Raw genomic sequence first — 14778 nt, 5'->3', positions numbered from 1 at the left:
CTCTGAAGGATGACCAATTTGACCCAACCGCCTTGATCTCTGATACTAACCCGGAGAAAGCTACACAGGGCTGGAGGAAATCCGTCAAGTGGACCGATTGCCAAGGCCGCATTCTCAAGATCACAACTCGGGAAGGCCCAATGTTCAAAGGGGGAAGTGAATAAGAATCTGAGTCTAAGTCGGAGTCAGAGTCTATCATAGCTTCTAAAACGCCTGATGACCCCGTCAAGGTCTCCTTCCCGTTGTTTTATCACAAGTTTGTGGCTGATTCAGAGGCTGAGTCTACTAGGGTCATCCCCACTCCCATGGAAGATGACAACCTGGAGCCTATTCCAGGGGCCACCTCCTCTGCTGTGTCGCCTCTAACTGACCATGAGATGTTTGTCCTCTCCGAGCTTTTCGCTCGTGTCAACTTAATGAACGCTAGGTTTGCTTATGACTCGTCTCAATTTAACTGCAATGCAATTCTGAATGACTATGAAGAATTTGACTTGAGTGACTACCCACCTCACCTAGCCAAAGAACTTGACAAATAGGAAACCAGAACCCCCATCATTGAGGAGACCAAACCTATTAACGTAGGAACCAACAACACACCTCATGAACTTAGGATAGGGACAACCCTGGACCCCTCGGAAAGACAACAGTTCATTGACCTCCTCCACGAATTCAAGGACGTATTCGCCTGGTCCTATAGAGATATGTCTGGGATTGACAGGGAAATTGCAGAGCACATGATACCCATTAAGCCCAGAGCTAAACCCGTTAAGCAAAAGCTGCACCGAATGCGTCCTGAATGGGCCCTGAAAATCAAGGAAGAAGAAAGACGGAAGGATTCGGGTTTGTGTCGACTTCAGGGATCTGAACAAGACGAGTCCAAAGGACGACCTCCCTTTGCCATATGTTGACATTCTGGTGGACAATACCGCCGAGCATGCCCTCCTATCATTCATGGACGGGTATGCTGGGTACAACCAGATCAAAATGGCTAAGGAGGACATGCACAAGACTGCATTCACTATACAGTGGGGTATATATTGCTACATAGTCATGCCCTTCGGCCTCATCAACGCCGGAGCAACCTATCAAAGAACCGCTACCACTCTCCTACATGATATGATCCACAAGGAGGCAGAGGTATATGTTGATGACATGATTGTCAAATCAAGGGAACAGGACGACCACATCAGCGCCCTTCGTAAATTCTTCGCTCGTCTGCGGGAATATAACATGAGACTAAATCCTCAGAAGTGTGCATTCGGGGTCACCTCCGGAAAACTCTTGGGACATGTCGTCATCAAAAGAGGCATTGAGATTGATCCAACTAAAATCAAAGCCCTCCAACAAATGCCTCGGCCTAAGAACGAGAAGGAGATCCGGGGATTTCTCGGTCAGGTTCAATACATCAGCCGCTTCATTGCCAAGCTCACCATGATTTGTGAACCAGTCTTCAAGAAACTTTGCGCCTCCGATCACACCGATTGGGACGACAACTGTAAAAAGCCGTCGACAGGATAAAGGAAATCTTATCCAAGCCTCATGTCCTCATGCCACCTCAACCAGGGACTCCTTTATCCCTATACCTGACTGTCACCGACACAGCCACGAGAGCAATGCTAGCACAAACATTCGAGGGTGAAGAACGAGCCATCTACTACATCAGCAAAAAGTTCATTGAGTATGAGATGAAGTACACACAACTGGAAAAGACAGGCCTTGCTCTAGTATGGTCAACAAAGAAGCAGCGACACTACATGCTCAACTACACGGTCCACATCTACTCCAAGATGGACCCGATCAAATACATCTTCGAAAAACCCGTACTAAACGGATGGCTGTCTAGGTGGACACTCATGTAGTCCGAGTTTGATCTTAAGTTTGTATCCCTCAAGGATATCAAGGGAAGAGCAGTCGCCGATTTCCTAGCAGAGAATCCCGTCAACGAGGATCCAACGACCGACACATGGTCACTTCCTGACGAAGACATCCTTTGTGCTGACTCCGACGCATGGGACCTATACTTCGATGGTTCATCTAATCTGAGAGGCTTCGGGGTAGCAATCCTTCTAATATCACCAGAGGGAGAACATGTTCCGATCTCAGACAAACTAGACTTCGTCGTCACCAATAATGCCGCTGAATATGAAGCATGCCTCATCGGCCTACAAGCAGCCATAACACTTGGCATAAAGAGACTGAGGGTCCACGGCGATTCCTAGCTCATCATCAATCAGGTCTCCAGATCATGGAAAATCCGAAGTGACATCTTAGCTCTCTACTGAGCGAAAATCAATCAAGAGGCCGAGTTCTTCGACCAAGTCAACTTTTCCACTTGCCAAGAGAGGAAAATCAATTTGCTGATGCCCTAGTAAAACTTGTCGCGCTCGTCAATATACCTGACGACACGACATCGATGCCCCTATGTGTCGAGAGAAGGAGCGAGCCAGTTCACATCTGTGCCATCAACGACGACGAGGAAAGCCATGTCGAACCCTGGTACCAAGCCATCCTCAACTACAAAACCAAAAACGAATTCCCTCCCGACTCTAATCAAAGAGGACAAAGAGCCATCCGTTTAGTTGCGTCACAATTCGTGATGAACCAAGATCAACTATACAGAAGAACACCCCAAGGGATTCTCCTCCTTTGCATTGACCATCACAAAGCCAAAAAAGTCATGGGAGAGTTCTACAACGGAGAATGTGGCCCTCACATGAGCGAAATGATGCTTACTCGAAAGATCAGGCGGTTAGGTTACTACTAGACCACCATGGAAGCCGATTACCGTAACTATGTCAAACATTGCCACAATTGCCAAATCTTCGCCAACATACAACACATACCACCATCCCTTTTATATACCATGACATCACCCTAGCCTTTCTCAACCTGGGGCATCGACATCATCGGGAAAGTTAACCCAACAGGCACCAAGGGGTATTGCTTCGTCCTCGTCGCCATCGACTATTTCACTAAATGGGTGGAAGCATAGTCATACGCAGTCTTGACTGCCAAACAAGTGGCCAAGTTCATCCAAAACAACATCATATGCCGATATGGGGTACCCCATGAAATCATCAGCGATCAAGGCTCTCACTTCCGGGCTGAAACTCAGGCCTTGCTGGACAAATACAAGATCAAGCGACATCGATCATCCCCCTACCGTCCCAAAACCAACGGAACAGTGGAGGCAGCTAACAAAACTCTTGTCACCATTATCAAGAAAATGCAAGACAACTACCGCGATTGGCCGAGCAAACTCCCATTCGCACTCTGGGGATACCGAACGTCCATTTAAACACCGACAGGCGTGACATCCTTCTACCTAGCATACGGTATAGAGGCGGTTCAACCGGTAGAGTTAGAGGTCCCTTCTCTACGCATCCTACTAGAGAGTCAGGTCCTTCAGGCGGAATGAACCCGTCGAAGGTACGAGCAACTCACTTTTCTAGACGAGCGGCAGCTCAACGCCTTGCACAACGTCCAGTTATACCAACAACGTATACAACGGGCATTCAACAAGAAGATCAAACCCAGGGACATCCAGGAAGGCGACTTGATCCTCAATTAGGTCCAAGCACCACTACCCGTCGATCCGAGGGGAAAATTCAAACCCAACTGGGCCGGGCCATACCTGGTCAAGAAAATACTTTCGGGGGGCGCAGTGAGACTGAGTGACCTAGATGGGGAGGATTTTATAAACCCGACCAACCTGGAGCAACTCAAGAATTACTACCCTTGAACCATAGCAACAAACGACCTCAACCCTAGTTTTACAACTAGAAACCACCTCAACCCTTTTGAAGTCAAGTTCCTCAACGCGTTCTGATTTGAAATTGCATGTTTTATCGAGTCTAAGTTGCGGCACTTCGCCTGTTTCGAATGTCCTTTGATCTGTCAAAGGCAACATCCATTTGCACTAAAAAAAAACCCTGAACTACGAGCATGGTTTGATTTCACCTCTTCAGGTGGAAACGTAGGCAGTCCCTCTTATACATGAGGGATACAACCACAAAACCCAATCAAGTTTATAAAACATTTCGAACTACGAGCATGGTTTGATTTCACCTCTTCAGGTGAATACGTAGGCAGTCCTTTCTTACACGAGAAGGATACAACCATCCCCATAATCAAAAAAACATCACCCACATCAACTTTCAAAAAAAAAGAAAGGGAAAAACATTCCCTTTTCCCCAAAAATACAAAAAATGAGCCTTTCTCCCTTCCCACAAAAATTCCACTTTCCCAAGTGCAAATGTTTAGGACGATTCAAATCGAATTGCCTTTACAAAATGGATGGAAGAAACAAGCGTTTACAATTTCGACACGAGTAATCCTCTTATTTAATTAATAATGGGAGGGATTACAATTTCAACAACAAATAAAGCTCGACGAGTCTATAACTTGTCAAAGCTAAGGTGTCGACTAAAACACCTCACATAATAAAACTAGCACAAAACACACAAAACATAGCTAGTACAACATAATAAAAAAAATCACAACACTATTACAACATAATAATAAAGTGGGTAATGGAAATCTTTGCTCCTCCATCCTACCCTTGCCTTTTCCCTCGGGGTACATCTTCCCCTTGTTCTTCTTGTTGGCCCGCCTAGCACAGATTCCTCTTCAGAATGGATCCTCAACGGAAACCTTGAGGAACAAGTTCCTCAAGGTTAAAACAAAATTAAAATAGACAAACAAATACGAACTTAATCACAAAACACCATCGTCGGCAACGGCGCTATTTTGATGGTGAGCGTGTTGTTGTCTACTCAATCAAACACATTTATAATCTCAACCAACAACTAGATAGTGGTTAAGTCGAGGTCAATCCATGGGACGGTGTGCTTTAGATTCTAAGTCCATCTATCTCAATTTATGCTAGTGTCACAAATATTGGGGGTTGGAGTTGTGTTCTAGGCTACAACAAGGAAATGTAAACAAGACAAGTACATAGAAACAAGGGTGTAAACAAATGATTAATAATACTAGGGTGTCATGAGTTTTATAGGGGATTCATGGTTGTGATCATATAAACATGTTTACATTAGATGCAAGCAAATTATTGTTGTAGTGGAATCGAGTTAGTTTATGTCTTACAATTCCTAGAAAGATTTAGGTCCCGGAGCCAAGTCGTACAAGACTGTACAACACCTACAAGTCGATTTAGTTTCTTTCTATTCAACTTTATGCATGGACTTAGAAGACTCGAGTTAGTTTATATCTTACAAGTCTTGTTGAATGGATAAGAGATTTATGCATGCAAGGTTTTCAATCAAGCAATTTATCAAGCATTACATCTGCATAAGTTGAAACTACAACAAGCAAGCAATATTATGAAAGCATATTAGATTAAGTATGGATCTACCCCCATGTTATAGTTCCCCTAATTCCCCATTAACCCTGGCTAGAAGACTACTCACTCATAGACGTGGTAAGCATGTTAATAAGGGTGTCAATCATACTAACAAGGTTAAACATGGTGAATGAGTAAAGCAATAATTAATTAAGCAAAGGGTAGAAGAGATTTTACCAACTTAAGGATGATCCAAATAATAAGCAAATAATAATAGAAGAGAACTTTATTTATAGATGAAGAGTTGTCAATTCTCAAATAATAACCCAATAGTCTTCAATTACCTAATAAGAAATCTTGAATAATAATTGAGGAAAGATTAAAGTGTAATTTTGTGGAATGATTGAGAATAATCTATTCTAATCTAATCTAAGAATGCTTAATCTAAACTAAGGAATCTTAATCTCTTGATTATTACAAATGGAGAATATATAGTGGTACATCATTAGGTTAAGCAATGGTAGATTAGGAAATAATATGCTTAACTGTTGAATAGAGTCTTGCAAGCCCTAGGAGGAGCCCTACAACTCCATGATTGAGAAAATCTCCCTGTATGAGAATCTGGGAGACCTGGAGTGGGGTCGGACATCTTGGGTCTTAGGTCGGGCGACCTCATGCTCAGGTCGGGCGTCCCGATGCTCAGCTTCTCTAGACGTTATTTCCTCATTCGAACTCCTATTGGAGTGATTTAAAAGCCTAGACCACTTGGTTTGTCGACGCCGTTTTATCTAGAATATGTTCAAAGCCAAACAAGCAACTCTTGGTTTGGTTCTAAACAATTTCCTCTTGTAATGACTACCTTCCAATCCGTGGGGATCCTTCATGGGCCATGGGGATCCTTAGTCATTGCCCAATTACTTGTTTTATTGACTTAGGCCTTTAGTATTGGTCTCCTCTTTGGTGCTTGGTCATTATATGCTATCAATTTAGCTATGCTTCACTCCATCTAATCAAGTTAGTGCTCTTCTCCTACAAAGGACACCAAACCTCATAGAATATGCATAGAAGGAGGCTAAAGACAAGAAACAACCGTAATACATACTAAAAAGCATAGGAATTAGGCTAGTTAGGGGATTAAATATACGTAAATAGGAGTCACATCAGGTTGTCATTGTTAGGTGTTAGAACTCTAAAGACGAAGCTGTGAAAAAATCTTTGGTTCGTAGTAAGGTCAGAGGCTTTGATGACATAGGCATCAATGGCTTTGGGGTCCATATTTTTTGTGACTTGAAGTGGGGTTATATTGTCAACAGTTTCCCAGTCATTTTTAGAAAAATGAGAAAGACCTTGGGATGGAATCTTAAGTTCATCAGCTAGTTGGGCAGAGGTATGGACAAAATAAAGGTTGGCCATTTATAAATTTTAAAGATAGACATTTCTAAGCAAGATTTACTTCAACAGTGGCATAGAACTGAACTAACTCGGACACATACACGGGCATGTCCATAAGCAACAGTTCCTTCCACTGTTGAACCTCAATGGCTTTCTTAAAAAAGGAAAAAGCAGGGGATGAGTTATACCTTTTCTCACGAAAGCGGCGTCCACTGTTAAAGACGCATTTGAGAATGACAATGCAATGATCTATAGTTTCCTTTGGCAGGTCTGAGAGACGAGTTGATTGTAGACCCGAGTTTTATAAGTCTCTTTGAAGGGGGGTGCGATGGAGGGAAGATAAATGGTATCATTAGTGGGTTTCTCTTCCTCGTCATCAACACTCGCCATTTTCCCTTTCTTTTTCTCAGCAGCCTTGAATCTTCTCCTTTTCTTTGAGACAACATTCTAAATAGGAATATCATCATCATCATCATCATCATCATCACTTGCTTCCTTGTTAAGTGGCTGATAAGTTTCAATCATAGAGGCTAGAATTTCACTCGTATGTACAGCGGAAGAGAGCGATTTTACCAATTTTTCAGAAGATCATTGTTTGGAAGGAAGGGTGAGACTGTTCCCTCCTCTGTGGCTCTGTTCAGATTAATTTCTTTGTCTTAATCATCCGGATTTTTATCCAAATTACGTTCTTTATCAGACCCGGTTTCCGATTCACTTTCTTTGTTTAGATCCGATTCTCCTTTTTCGGGTTCCACATTCTCAGTCCGGTTCTTTCTTCTTCTTCAATATCGACATTTTCCCAATCTTTGATTGCCTCCTCCATTAAACTGATTTTCTTTGGCATGACTCTACCACGGCCCCTTCCCTTATCACGACCTCTTCCTCTTCCTCTAAGAGCAGGTGATTTGGGTGTTTATATAACCTTGGGTTTCCTTGGTGGAGAGGGTTTTGGTGGTGTGACAGTGGTAGCGATTTTGGCTGCTATCTTTTTGGGGTTGTAAGAGTTAACTGCCATTTGGATATTCTTCTTAAGTTTGGTGGTGCTTTGCTTTGGTGCCATAATTATGAGTGGTTTTGGGTTGGAGATTTGGTGATTTTTCTGTGGCGGTTTACGAAAGAAGAGAGGTGTGGAGTTAGTTTATTTGGTGAATAATGACAGAGGTGGTTAGGTCAGGGGTTTATGAGTTATGACAATGGTTTATGGGAAAGGGAAAGAGTGAATGGACGGTTGGGGAGTTTATTTAAGGGGGGTGGAGTGTTTTATGCAAATTTTTATGGAGAAGTGGGAGGTGATTAGACAATACAAGAAAATATCAAGTACAATTTTCTCTTATTTTGCATGTTATACGAAAAATTTGCATGTAAGATAAACACAGTGAGTGATCGATACTTTATTTTAATTTCTCTAGTCAATCATTGAGAGTAGTGGGAATAGCAAGATTTATGCCAAATCGAGTAAACCAATTTCCAACCGAAGTCTTACGAATTGTTCCCTTTCTAACGGTTTTGTAAAAATATCCGCAATTTGATTTTCCGTCCAACAAAAGTTAACACAAATATTCCCTTTTTTGACTTGATCACGTAAAAATTGATGGCTTATATCGATATGCTTAGTGCGTGAATGTTGTACTGGGTTTCTCGAGATGTTAATTGCACTCGTATTATCACAAAAAATAGGAGTAGTTTCAAAGATGATACCATAATCGTGCAATTGTTGTCGAACCCAAAGAATTTGTGCACAACAACGTGCCGCACTAACATACTCACTTTCCGACGTAGATAAGGTAACGGTGTTTTGCTTCTTCGAAGCCCATGAGATGAGACATGGTCCTAAGAAGGTAGCAATGTCCGACGTGCTCTTCATATCCAATGAGCTACCGGCAAAGTCCGCATCTGAAAAACCTACAAGTTCAAGTTCATAGTGAGATGGATACCAAAGGCCTAGGTTTTGCGTTCCAACCAAATACTTAAGCATCCTTTTGACGGCTTTGAAATGAGATTCCTTAGGATTTGATTGGAAGCAGGCACACAAACATATACTATACTGTATATCGGGTCGACTAGCGGTTAGATAAAGTAAGGAACCGATCATACCTCGATACACGATTTCACTAACACTCTTACCATTTTCCTCTTTGTCAAGAACGACTTTGGAGACCATTGGTATAGCAATGGGATTAACATTGCTTAATACAAACTTACCTAACATTTCTTTCAAATACTTTTGTTGATGAATCATAGTTCCTTCATTACTTTGCTTGATTTGAAGACCAAGGAAAAATCCAAGTTCTCCCATAATGCTCATATCAAACTCGGAAGTCATTAGATCCGAAAAGTATTTATAAACAGTTTCATTTGTTGCACCGAAAATAATGTCATCAACATAGACTTGAACAAGCAACAGTTCCTTGAACTGTGCCTTTATAAACAATGTTTTATTAACTTAACCATGTAAAAAACCATTTTCCAATAGAAACTTTAAAAGCCTATCATACCAGGCTCATGGAGCCTGTTTCAAGCGGTAAAGTGCTTCATCAAATTTGAAAACGTGGTTGAAGAACTCATTGTTAACAAAGCCCGGAGGTTGTTCGACAAAAACTTCTTCATCAAGATAACCATTTAGGAAAGCGGTTTTTCCATCCATTTGAAAAACTTTTATGCCCTGAAAAGACGCAAAAAGCTACATGCATTCGTATGGCTTCAAGCCTAGCTACCGGTGAAAAGGTTTCATCGTAATCAATTCCTTCTTGTTGATTAAACCCTTTCACTACTAGTCTAGCTTTATTTCTTACGATTTTTCCACAATCATTAAGCTTGTTGTGGAAGACCGATCTCGTACCAATGACAGTACGATGAGATGGTCTAGGGACAAGATGTCATACCTCATTCCTTTTAAATTGCTCTAGCTCCTCATTCATAGCTGTAACCCAGTATTCATTAGTGAGGGCTACTGTGGCATTGGTTGGTTTTAATTGAGAGAGGAAGGCATCGAAGGCACAGGAATTCTGGAGTGATGAACTGGTTTTCATTCTAGAGGTTAGGTTTGATAGAGGATGAGAGCTTTGGTATTTCCATTTTTTAGGAATATAAGTGGATTGGAGGTGCTATTTGGTTCTGGTGTCACAGTAGTTGTTACTGTTGCATCAGGGTTATTTGGGGGGGGGGGGGGGGTGATTATTGTTTGTTTTCTACTTGAGTGGGTTGTTCTTCTGTATCTAAGTTCTCCCTGGATGAGATAGAATGTCCTTGAGTTGGGGAACGATTAGTGATGCGGTCGTTTCTACACCAAAAATAAATACCTAAGTACAACTAACTAATAGCTAGTAGTAAGTAGGGTCGATCTCCACAGGGAGGCTAAGTTGCTATTTATCTGTCTAATTCGGTCTGTCAGGGTGTCACAGAAATGGGGGTTTTGTATTGATTGTGAACTAACTAAACTACTGCAGCTAAAGGCAAGAGAAGAGGGATAAAGGAAATTAAAATAAGAGAAAGGAAGTATGCTAGGAGTCGGTCTACCGTGGCAGCTATACTATCGGTAATACTCAGGCGATTAGACTATTGATAAGAAGAGCTATGGTCGTCACCTTTCGGTCCTTAAACCGCCCTAGAGCGTAAACAGCTTAACTTTCGCCCTCACTGCAATACTCTATTGTAATTAAGCAAGCCTTCCCTTCCAATCTTTCGATCCAGGTCGGGGTTAGCTAGATTTATGGTCTCCTGCATGCATTCATTAAACCGGATAACAATTATATTGCCTAATACAATTCTTACCGCAAGACTAACCTATATAAGTCAATTAAAACATTGCTACCACGGCTTCCCTAATCCTAACATACTACGGGGAATTAGCTAGACATGATTAAAGGGAAAGCAAGAAATAAAGGAAGAACAATAAACATAAATAATAATTAAAGAAGAAAAGAAAGGGAAAGAATTAATACTGAATTATTGATCCGGAGATGAATAACAAAAGTAACAGTGTAAAAGTAACAGAGGAAAAGTAACGTGATAACCGGATGATTACAAATGACATCCTAACTCCTATTTATAAGAAAATAGGAGTATAATTAAACCTAATGACGGAATTAGAGCAAAAAGCCCAACCCATCAGCGAAATCCACTCGATCGAGTAAATAAACCACTCGATCGAGCAAACTCAGCCAGAAAACAGCTCGATCGACCAAGTAAAGTGCTCGATCGAGTAAGTGCATATAAGGAACTGGTCGATCGACTACAAATTCTACTCGATCGACTATTTATTCAACCTAAAACCACTCGATTGAGTGGTAAACTACTCGATCAGGTGGATCTTGACTTCAGCAGCTTATAATTCTCGTTAATTTGACCTTGACTTGTCCTTTTAGCGCCCGAAACACCTTCACGCATCCCAGGACAGCAATATTTCCCGCTCCAAATTATCTCTTCCTCCAAATGCATGCTAAACGGACGGTAAATAGCTTGATTTCACTACTTTCGGATCCATACCTGCAAATAAGACATAATAACCCAAAGTAGCATATTCGGGGCATTTCGTAGCATAAAACTACGATAAAAGCATAGAAATACGTGCATAAAATAGGCTAAAAAGACTATATAAACTGCACGTATCAAATCTCCCCAAACCAAACCTTTACTCGTCCCCGAGTAAACTAAAATGCAACTAAAGGAACGGAAAAGATAACTCAGAGCTAGCTACAAATGCCCACTTAAGCCAATTTAATGCAGACAAACTAACACCTATAGCTAAACAGTCAAATGCAAACGAGTTATAAGATGTTTATAATAAAGCTGAACCGTCGACCTTGCAAGACCTTTAACAATGGACTCTCACGGGTCACTCTTCTCTCATGAATCAAAGGATGAACAGATATATATAAGAGAGAAAGAAAAATAGTCGCTCACCTAAACTACGACCCACATAAACATGCATGCAACTAATATGATAGACAATTCTAACTACCGAACATACATTCCAACCAAACAAGGTCCTGTCACAGCCGAGGGCTTACAAAAATATGGTAAAGTGAGGCAATGGGTAAGAAAAGGCAAAACATTTTATGGAAATGTGGAGGTATAGGCGGCCAAGCTAGTACCTAACCAAAACCATATATCAACATCCGATTCCAACTCAATTATAGAATAAGCACAATGCCCTTCAATTGGCATAAAACTCACCAAACCGAACCAAACATACTCCTCATATGAAATAAGATAGAACATAGGAGCAGAAACCGTCTCATCAAACATTTTTTTTTTTCGATTTTTTTTTCTTTCTATTTTTTTCGGTTTCTTTTTCTTTTCTTCGAATTTTTTCCTTTTTCGAATTCCCTTTTTTTTTTCAACTTCTTTTTTTTCCTTTCATCCTCCTTTTCTCCATAAATTACCAACTCCAAAATCAATATGATATGAACCAAAATTTGATACAATAGACAAAATACCGCAGAACAATCTAAACTAGCTTGACAAGGCAGGCTAAATTTGGATGTAGCTAAGGGTCAATTGGCAAATTTGGCTAATGTGGAGTTAAATGGGTAAAAATGAAAGAAAGGGAAATTGTAAGCACCTCCCTGCATGTGACACCAACCACTAACCCGAATGTATGACAGCGAAAAGCAATTGAATTTCATATACGTGGAAATTGATGAACATGTTATGCAAGGAGTATACTACTCACAATCCTACATGAAACTGGTCAAAAATGACACCAGTTTATAAGGCTCTAAATCTTAGAAATTATAAGTAGGTTGCCAAAATTTCAGGTCAAGTCTATATGTTCAGCTAAATTTAACATTAACTCGTAGATATGCAAAAGACAAAGCTAAAAGATAACAGTTAAATGCAAGGCTTAAGCAAAAAGGCAGTTGCAGTGCAATTTCATCATTGAAATCTACCGTTCCGACTCAACCTATATGCTAAATTAAACGTGAATTTTTTTTTTTGATTTCTGATTTTTTATTGAATTTTTTTGAATTTTAACGAAAATAAACAACAGTGCAAACATAAATTAAATGTGATAACTGAAATGCAATAAAAACAATATGCAGACACAGATATGGATGCATAACCTCCCCAAACCAAACTGTACAATGTCCCCATTGTACTAAAACATGGAAAGGAAATGCAAACTGAAGGAGAAAGAGAGTAAATACGGAAAAACTCACAAAATGCGCGAATAAAGGGAACCTCCCCAAACCGACCATGAAATGGGAGGTTGCTAAGGCCCGGAAAACCGTCTCAGGAAGCTAATCCGAGTCAACAATACTCGGTCAAGAGGAATAGTGTCTGATCGAGTAGAATGGGCGCTCAAAACTGCTCGATCGAATGGAATTTAGGTCGATCGAGTGGTTTCTCATCCTGCAGGTGGTCGATCGAGTACAATTGCCACTCGATCGAGTGAATTCATCAGCAAAAGTGCTTGATCGAGTAGAAAAACTAATCGATCGAGTGGTCCTCGGTGTAATTCCTACAAAACGCAATAAAAACAGCCCGCAAACTAACAAAAACAAGCTTAACTGAGACCGTCTATGGTATAAGAACCATTTATTACGACTGAAATTGGATAAAAAGTAAAATAAAATCACCGGGTTGCCTCCCGGGTAGCGCTAGCTTCAGTCAGGTCCCAACTCGACCTTCTTTTCTTCGAGCTCTATAATCAGCTACAATCAAAACAGCTCAAAGCGCGCAGCATTAGATCGTACATCTGCGCATGTGCTACAAAGAAGCATAAGTAGCACCAAAGTGGAATAATAGAGAAATAGGAAATGAAGGTATGTAAACATTTAAGTCTAACAAATTTCCTATGGGCGCTCTTAAATTTATCCACAAAATAGAGGAGCGCGGGAGCAATCGTCAATAAGGTAGGGATTCGTTTTAGATTAACAAAATTGAGACGAGAAGGATGGTGAATAATTGCTAATTTATTCGTCCATATGGGAGGGGGTATATCATTATAAGAATTAGCATGAGTCAAACAAGTTAGCATATTTTGAATAATAACAATAATAAAATTATCGCTAATTACCTCAGGTAGATTGCTCTCGATGGAATCATTGACAAAAGAATGCAATACCTCATCCGTGCTAGGAGCAAATACCGACTCAGCTGTCCTTTCGTCGCCCTCAGTAGAATTCGTCCCGTAAATCTCAGCCTCAAGTGCATCTAACTCGGCTTTGAATAAGGGGGATTCACCGTAACCGTTATCATCGTCAAACTCGTCATCTAAATCGAACCCATATGACGAATTAAAGCTCCCAATGGCCAACTCAGTCGATCGAGCAGAATAATCACTCAATCGACCACTTTCCTCCCGCATCTCACTCGATCGAGTAACAAAATCACTCGATCGAGAAATATCCTCCTGCATGTCACTCGATCGAGAAGAGATATTACTCGATCGAGGACTTTCTTCCTGTACAGCGCTGATATCCTCGCATAAACTCTGGAAATACGATAGAAATTCGTCATCCGAAATATAGAAATCATTTTCAGCATTGGGCAACGCGGGTTCTTCATGGAAAAAACCGCTCTTGGTCATGTACACCTCTTCTGGTTGCCGATCATCCAACCCAGCTGTTAACCGAGCAATTTCAGACTACAGCTCAGTGACTTGAGCACCCATATATCTATCATATTCTAGAATTAAGGATTTCAGCTCCGCGATTTCTTTTTTCTGTATATCACGAGGATCTTGTTGCGGTGGCCATTGATGGGGTGGATGTGGCGGCACAACTACAGCTGCATTGTGCTCAGCAGCACCACATCTCCAAGATTTCTTCCTTTCCCAACTAGCAGGTTTCTCAGCTTGGGCTTCAAACTGAGCAATTACTCGGGAGACAGATGTCATCTTGGCAAGAGGGATCGAAGGTACTCAAACCTTCCCTTCGATAATCTCCCTCAGTAGCCTGTTTAATACACCTGTAGGCCTATCAAAACAGCACTAACGAAAAAGATAAGACGGCCTCAAGGTACTTAGTCTTTCCTTGAGGCGAAAGGACAAACAAAATAAAACAGATAAAAAGCGTCGCCTCCCCGGCAACGGCGCCAAAATTTGATGCGGTCGTTTCTACACCAAAAATAAATACCTAAGT

This window comes from Silene latifolia, chromosome 11 (genome assembly GCF_048544455.1).
Source record: "Silene latifolia isolate original U9 population chromosome 11, ASM4854445v1, whole genome shotgun sequence".
Lineage (NCBI taxonomy): Eukaryota > Viridiplantae > Streptophyta > Magnoliopsida > Caryophyllales > Caryophyllaceae > Silene > Silene latifolia.
This window is presented reverse-complemented; position numbering follows the sequence as displayed.